The 8,151-nt window shown below is 36.0% G+C and overlaps 1 non-coding gene across 1 annotated transcript; it reads right to left on the bottom strand.

The window, feature by feature from the left end:
• Positions 1–407: 407 nt before the first annotated feature.
• On the bottom strand, positions 408–514 carry LOC128282763 (small nucleolar RNA R71). The gene has a single exon (XR_008273117.1). It is a non-coding gene; the product is annotated as a small nucleolar RNA R71 (small nucleolar RNA).
• Between the last annotated feature and the right edge of the window lie 7,637 nt (positions 515–8,151).

Raw genomic sequence — 8,151 nt, forward strand, 5'->3', positions numbered from 1 at the left:
AACTACCTCCTGTAATTGTGGTTAATCAAAATCCTGCTCCACGCACTATGTATGATTATGCTAAACCTTCATTAACAGGAATTGAATCGAGCATAGTTAGACCTGCTGTAGCTGCAAATACTTTTGAACTAAAACCTAACACTATTCAAATGATACATCAATTTGTTTAGTTTGATGGTTTGCAGGATGAGGATCCCAACGCTCACTTAGCAAACTTTTTGGAACTATGTGATACATTTAAAAATAATGGTGTTTCTAATGATGCCATTCATTTTCAGTTATTCCCTTTTTCATTAAGGAGCAAAGCTAAACAATGGTTGAACTCATTACCATGAGGGTCAATCACTACTTGGGAACAAATGACCGAAAAATTTCTATTAAAATATTTCCTGCCGGCTAAAACGACCAAATTTCGTAATGATATCTCTTCATTTGTGCAGATGGACTTAAAAACTCTTTACGATGGATGGGAGAGATAGAAGGACTTACTGAGAAGGTGCCCTCACCATGGGTTACTGCTTTGGCTTCAGGTTCAAACGTTCCATAATGGCCTGAATCCTTCGACTCGGCAAATGGTTAACGCAGTTGCTGGTGGAACCATTAATAATAAAACACCTGAAGATGCTTATGAGTTTATAGAGGAGATGTCACTAAATAACTATCAGTGGCAAGTCATGAGGACAAAACCAACGAAAACAGCCGGTGTTTATAACGTCAATTCGGCCACCATGCTCTCTAATCAGGTAGAACCCTTGAATAAGAAAATTGATGGTTTTCTTAGTTCTTCACAGGTTCATCCAGTAATGCAGTGTGAAGCAAGTGGAGGTGGAACAAGCCATTCAGAATACCAACCTTATGGCCAAAACATGGATAACGAGTAGTTAAATTACATGGGTAATAATCCTCGATCTCAAAACAATCCATATAGTAACACTTACAATGCAGGTTGGAGAAACCACCCAAACTTCTCGTGGGTGGTCAAGGAAATCAAAGACCATAACATCCTCCAGGCTTCCAACAACCACCCTACCAACAAGAGAAGAAGTCTAACCTTGAAGAGATGCTGTCTAAATTTATCTCGGTGTCAGAAACCCATTTCCAGAACACTGAGATAGCACTTAAAAATCAACAAGCGTCAATCCAAGGGCTCGAAACTCAGATAGGCCAGCTTTCTAAACTAATCTCTGAATGACCACAAGGTAGCTTGCCAAGTAACACTGAACCCAACCTAAAGGAATAGTTCAACGCAATTAACATTCAAGATGACGAAGGAGTCGTTGAGCATAAGCCAGAACCGAGGCAAGAAACTGTGGTAAGCAAAGGTCAAGCTGAGGTAAGTCATAATAAAAATAAATCAGTGAATATCAAATATAAACCTCGTGTGTCATACCCCAACGTGACAAGGAAAGACCGCTCAGATGAACAATTTGGTAAATTAGAAAAATTACATATAAATTACCGTTTATTGAAGCTCTATTGCAGATGCCAAATGCAATGAAATTTTTAAAAGAGCTTTTAGCAAATAAGCGGAAGTTGGACGAGGCGTCGCATGTAGAGCTAAACGCAGTTTGCTCAGCTATTTTCCAAAATAAACTACCCAACAAACTAAAAGATCCAGGGAGTTTTACGATTCCTTGCTTAATTGGTAGTTTAGATGTTAATAATGCATTAGCTAATTTAGGGGCTAGTATTAATGTCATGCCCTACAAAATGTTCAAACAATTAGGTCTTGAGAAACCCAAACAGACTAGGATGAGCATTCAATTAGCAGACAAAACTATAAGATTTCCTAGGGGTATTATTGAAGATGTGCTAGTTAAAATCGATAAATTTATATTTCCCGTTGACTTCATTGTTTTAGACATAGAGGAAGATAGCAACACTCCTTTGATCTTAGGAAAGCCCTTTTTAGCAACTGCTAAAATGATTATTGATGTTGGCACAGGTGAACTCACACTCCGTGTGGGAGACGAAACAGTCACTCTTCAAGCTCGCAATTCTGGCAACATATCAGAAATTGAAGGTGATCGTTTAACCCATTCTACTAAAACTGACAATATGGTACAACCTACTTTGCAGGAAATGAGTCTGAAGGAAGCACATAAGTCATTCTCAAGCAATAATAGAGGACCTGTTCATGAAGATCGAAGGTTACAAATCGAGAAGCTAGATGAATGGAGAACGCATAAACCGAGAACACACGATCAACCAAAACTACGCCAGAACGAGCTCAATACCTTTCCAAATCAACTTAAGGTTTGACATAAAGTCTTATTAGATGCCGTAGATCCTCACATTGTCACTACCATACCGAATAAAGAAATCCCTCTTATGGTACTTAGCATTTTCCCATTCGGTACCTTCGAGGTAAGTCATCCCAAGTTCGACACTTTTAAGGTAAACAACACCCGTCTGAAACCTTATTTTGATGAGAATGATAGCAGGAATGAGGAGTATAAACTCCTCGAAGCACCATGACCATTCAATGGAGAGGTAAGTCAAGCTTAGACTATAAATAAGCGCTTCTTGGGAGGTAACCCGAGCACTAACTGTATTAACTTCTTTAAATTTTAGTACCTAACTTACTAACAGAGCTCTTGAATATAGGTTTACCACATAGACACTGCCAAGCACACGGAAGTGCTTCGGACCGTGTGGAAATAGGGCAAAGGTTTTCCCCAGCACAGGCTACGATAAATCGCCATGGCCGTGGGCGAACCTACCAAAACAACACGGGCGTGCGACACGCCCGTGCCTTAAAACCGTGGCTGAACCTGTCAAATTAACACGGGCGTGCGACACGCCCGTGCCAAGCAACCGTGGGTGAACCTGCCAAAACAACATGGGTGTGCGCCTTTCTACACGGGCGTGGGAGAAGCGAACGGAGATCGACACGGCTGTGCAACATGGCCATGTACACCAATAAGCTTAATTTCGAAAAGTACGAAACGCACGGGCTGAGCTTAGAGCACACGGGAGTGCCCCACGGCCGTGTGCCCCAATTTCTCTGGAAACACCTATTATTTATTTTATTTTATTTTTATCTCTATATTTTGAAATTATTTTTTTATTTTATTTTTATTTCCTTTTAATACTATTTCATCCTGAGTTTTTACAATTTTTATTCTTCGGCTATTTCATTACAAGTATTATGCTTCAGTATACCTCTTAAAGAGTTCCTGATTTGATCATAGTCAGAAAGAGCTCCAAAGCTCATCCTCACATAGGAACTAAAAAACTCCACCAGGAAAGGCTCTCCACAACTTCCATATCCTGCTCGACCATGACCATAGCTACCACCAGATATAATATTCTTTTGGCGCAGGACTTATGGACTAATGAACCTCCACATCCACCGGAGTATCCTCCTCCACCCTCACGCTGATTATTCTCCAAAACTCCAGTTCAAGGAAATTCATTCATCATTTAGGAAGTTTTCACTTCTCTCCCTATCTTATGATTATGAATCTATCTTTTTCATTATATCTATCTTTGTACATTGAGGGCAATGTACATCTTAAGTGTGGGGGGTCTTTTATATCAGAAAAATCCCTGAATTTTGTTTTATTCTCATATGATCTTCTCATATCCTTATTAGAATGAATTCCAATTAGTCTATAATGTTTATTGATATATCTTGAATTAAAACATAGGCATTTATGCATTGATTGTTTAAACTTCAAGACATTAGGGAATCAAGCATGATAAGTTGATTTTTGAAGAATTAAAAACTTTTAGGTTGTTTCCCTAAGTTTAGGTATTATCTTGAGTTGAAATTCACAAGTTTAAACATTAAAAAGCCATAATTGTTGTGAGATTTTGAGCCTTTAGAGTATCTATTATTTCTTTCATGCTCACTTTCATTATGAGTGCGTTAGTATTGAATTGTTATTCTAGAACTTGCTTGATTATGCATGTCAAGACCACACCATTTGATTTGATATGTCAAAATGATAAAGGCACTTAGGTGTAACCCACTCACTCCATAAAAGCCTACCTTCACAATTAACCCTTAGTGAACCCCCTTGAGCCTAACAACCCATTCATTAATTTACCCTTAATATTAACCCATAACTCATTATTGTTAAAATCCCCTAAGTTAATTTGATCCTTATTTTTGTCGAGATTTGAGTTGGAATAGTTGCTTAGCTATGTTTTATTCTATTTTGTAATTTGAATTGTTCTTAAAAAAAATATGTATACATATTAGTAATAGTAATCTTTTGTTTTTGAGCTTAAGTATTTAAATTCCATATTCTGAGAAGAAGCTCTGTTGTATGCAGGTGATATTAAATCTTTTTCTAGTTAAGTGATTTTTCAATTCAATCTCGATTCTAACTTTTGCTTTCAGCCTGTGACCATACCCCTTAACCAAGCCTTATTACAGCCCTCTAAAGACCTTTAGATTGATGTATCATCTCAATTTATAATGGTGGGGATTTGATTTTCATACAAGCCTATGGTAATGACTTTTCATGATTGACTATTGAGTGCTTCATTTACTGTCCTTAAACACCTCGAGTGATTTGAGTGAATCTTTGTGAGGATGTGAAACTCTGTGATATTTTGAATCAAAGGTAATTACTTGGATGAGGGGAGACACCTATGTTTTCATGATAAAGTACTCAACTTAGAATGCTTGAAACTTTGATGTTCTTTCAGTTGAATTTTCAATGTATGATTACCTATGGATTATTTTGAGATATTATCGATAGAAATTATAAGTTGAGAAGAATTTATTTTGATTATGAGTTGAGGATTTTGCTTGAGGACAAGCAAATGCTTAAGTGTGGGGGTATTTGATAAACTGTAATTTATACATATTTCTATTCCATGCTTAGCACATTTTATGGATGATTTTTCCTTAAAATTGGTGAATTCGATGCTCCTAATGCCTTAATTTTATGTTTTATACTTAGGTGGGCATAAGAGAGTGAAAGGAACAAGAAATGGGTCAAAACCGGAGAAAATGGGCCAACGTACGAAATCAACACGACCTGGACTTCCTCACACGGCTGTGTCAATTTGGCACAATCGAAGCAAAACTCACACGGGTGGACCACACACCCATTCCTATTTAACAGGCTTGACCACGGCCTGTAGTAATCGTAAACGGGCGTGTCCCTACCGAGCCCAAGTTTAGTCCAATTCGAAAAAGGTCAATTTTGAGGGTTCTTAGGCATTCTAAAGCCTATAAATACACCCTAGAGGAGGAGGAAAAGGAGGCACGGAGAGGAAGGAAAGAATTACTCGAAGGAAGCCGATTGTTCCATCTCAGAAGCCGGTTTCATCATCAAGACTAAAGATCTCCCCTCAACTTCCCTTCAGGAGTTTTGGGTTTTCTTTATGTTTTGTATTCGTTATTCTTCTGAGATGTTTTCCTTTTTAGTTATGAACTAAATCCCCTAAATACCTAAGGGGAATGAAACCTAAGACAAACCTTGTTATTATTTTCTGAATTGTATGATAAATATTTAACTTGTTCTTAATTATGTGTTCTTAATTCTTGTTTTGATATCCTAGGATACTGATTCAAGATAAGCTCTTATTCAGAGGAGGAATAGACCCTGTCTAAGAGTACATTTGTCATAATTAAGCAGAGTTGATTGCGCGCCTAGAGATAGGGTAACAAGATTTTGCCGAATTAGGGTGAAACCTAATAAAAGGATCCATAGATCAAGTTAATGCAACCCTAGAGTGTTAATTAGAGAAAAGTCTCAATTATTCAATCTAGGGATTAGACGTTATTAGTCTTGAATAGGGATAATAAAATAACTTAGGGATCTATACAGAACAAGTTAAATGAATAAATCGTCCGATTCGGAGCCAGAATAACAAGTACAGTCTAGGTGGATTTTTCCTTAGGTATTGTCTTAATTCAATTGTTTTCCAAAAGTAATCCCCTAATTCCATTCTCTGTGAATTCTTAGATTAGTTAATTAGTTAGTTAAAACCAAACCACCTTATTTTTAGGCTAGATAATAAAAAGACAGTCATTACTAGTACTTTTAGTTCTTTTGGATTCGGCAACCTGGTCTTGCTAAAACTATACGACTATTCAATAGGTACACTTACCTGCATTGCGATAATAGTTAGTTTCAAGAACTATTAATTATAAATATTTAAAACTTACCTATCACGAAAATCGCATCACACACGCCTGTGTGTGAGGCCGTGTGGAGCATACTAACTTGATATCAAATCAACAATAGGGGACACACAGCCGTGTAACATAATCGTGTGTCACACACGGCTGAGACATACGCCCATGTCTCTACTCATGTAGACAAAAATAGGCTATTTACCAAGCCAATTTGCCACCCAAATTTGTATGTACCTACACAACCCAAGTGGTACAAATTTTTAGCATAAATGAACATCTATTTTAACCTCAATCAAGGCTAAATCATACCATTCCCAATACAAACAACAAACATGCTTATAAACTTATGTTTTACTTATTCAAAATAATTCAATTACCAATTACTTTAAACATCAAAATGACCTAACTCAAATATGTATTATTTGGCCCAATTTCATAAGCATACCAACTTCCACAATTCAACCATTTGAACACTCATAAAACCTATAGCCATCAAGCATCACCTAACCATCATACAATTCACATCGCAAAGCATAAACACATATATCAATACATGATTCAACCATACCAAAATAACCCCAAATAAGTCATTTACTCAAGGCTATATATATTCCAACCAAACATGTACTTTTACAAGCCAATTCCATTTACCAAAATCATTACCAAAACATAACCAAAATGACCAAAGTCCTTATACATTCCATATACTTAAAATACCAAGTTTATAGGTACCGAAAGATAGGTGGATAGTGTAAAGTGATCTCTGACGATCCCTGTATCCGAGCTAGCTTTGATAACACTATAAAACATGGGAAAAATAAAAAAAAAAGTAAGCTATAAATCTTAGTAAGCTCGCATGAAATAAACTTAATGCAATCACATAAATATAATTCAATAATTTTATTACACCAATATGTAGTTTACATTAGCCAACAAACCTTTCAAATACTCATTCACAAAACTATATACTTTCATCATCATTTCTTCAACTCAAAGCTAAAATAGTTTATGCACATACCTTTACTATCTCATACCAATCTCATACACATTCTCGTCTTTCATTTACCCGTTGAACCATTCGAAATAGAACTTGGATACTCAAGGATCTCACACGATAAGTTCCTATACCATGTCCCGAAGCCAAATCAAGGTAACTTATATCCGAAGTACTAATATCATAGCCCGAAACCAAATCAGTCGATATCATGGCCCGAATCCAAATCGGTATATCTCGCACCCGAAGTTCTAATATCATGGCCCAAAACCAACTCAATGTATCCCTCAATGACATGTCATTAATATCCTAAACTATTCCTAAGGTTCAACCGAGATTTCAAACACCGAATTATCATCGAGTCAATGTTGAACTTATTCGAAGTCTCATATTCACAACATATACAATAACAAAGCATTAATATACGTTTAAAATGAAATCTATCACATACGAACTTACCTCGGATGCTAAAACGGCAAAACGAATCAACTATTCTGTAACTTTGTTCTTTCCTCGATCTAAGTCCGTATTTCTCCTTTCTTAATCTAAATATAATAAAAATTAACTTATTTAATCATCTCTCTATTCAATTTAGTCCAAAACACGCTTTAAAACACATTTACACTTTTGCCCCTAATATTTCACATTTTCATAATTTAGTCCTTATTTCATAAAATCACAAATTAATGAAATTCACAATAAACCCATGCTAGAAAAATTACTGTTATACCCTTAGAAGCCCATATTTTTTATTTATTTCACATTTTAACCACAAAATTTCAACATTTTTCAATTTAATCCCTATTTTGCATTTTCACTAAAAATCGCTTAACAAAACTTGTATAATTCATAATAAATATTCATAATCTATCTTCAAAAATCAAAACACACATGTAATTACCAATGGAATCATTCAAAATCTTTAAAAAATTTTCAAAATAGTCCCTAGGCTAGCTAGAACTAGTTACAACGATCTCAAAAATGTAGAAATCATTAAAAACGGGACAAAACGAACTTACAATTGCACAAATGAGCTTGGTCGAATGTTGAGTGT

This window comes from Gossypium arboreum, chromosome 10 (genome assembly GCF_025698485.1).
Source record: "Gossypium arboreum isolate Shixiya-1 chromosome 10, ASM2569848v2, whole genome shotgun sequence".
In the NCBI taxonomy this organism is placed as follows: domain Eukaryota; kingdom Viridiplantae; phylum Streptophyta; class Magnoliopsida; order Malvales; family Malvaceae; genus Gossypium; species Gossypium arboreum.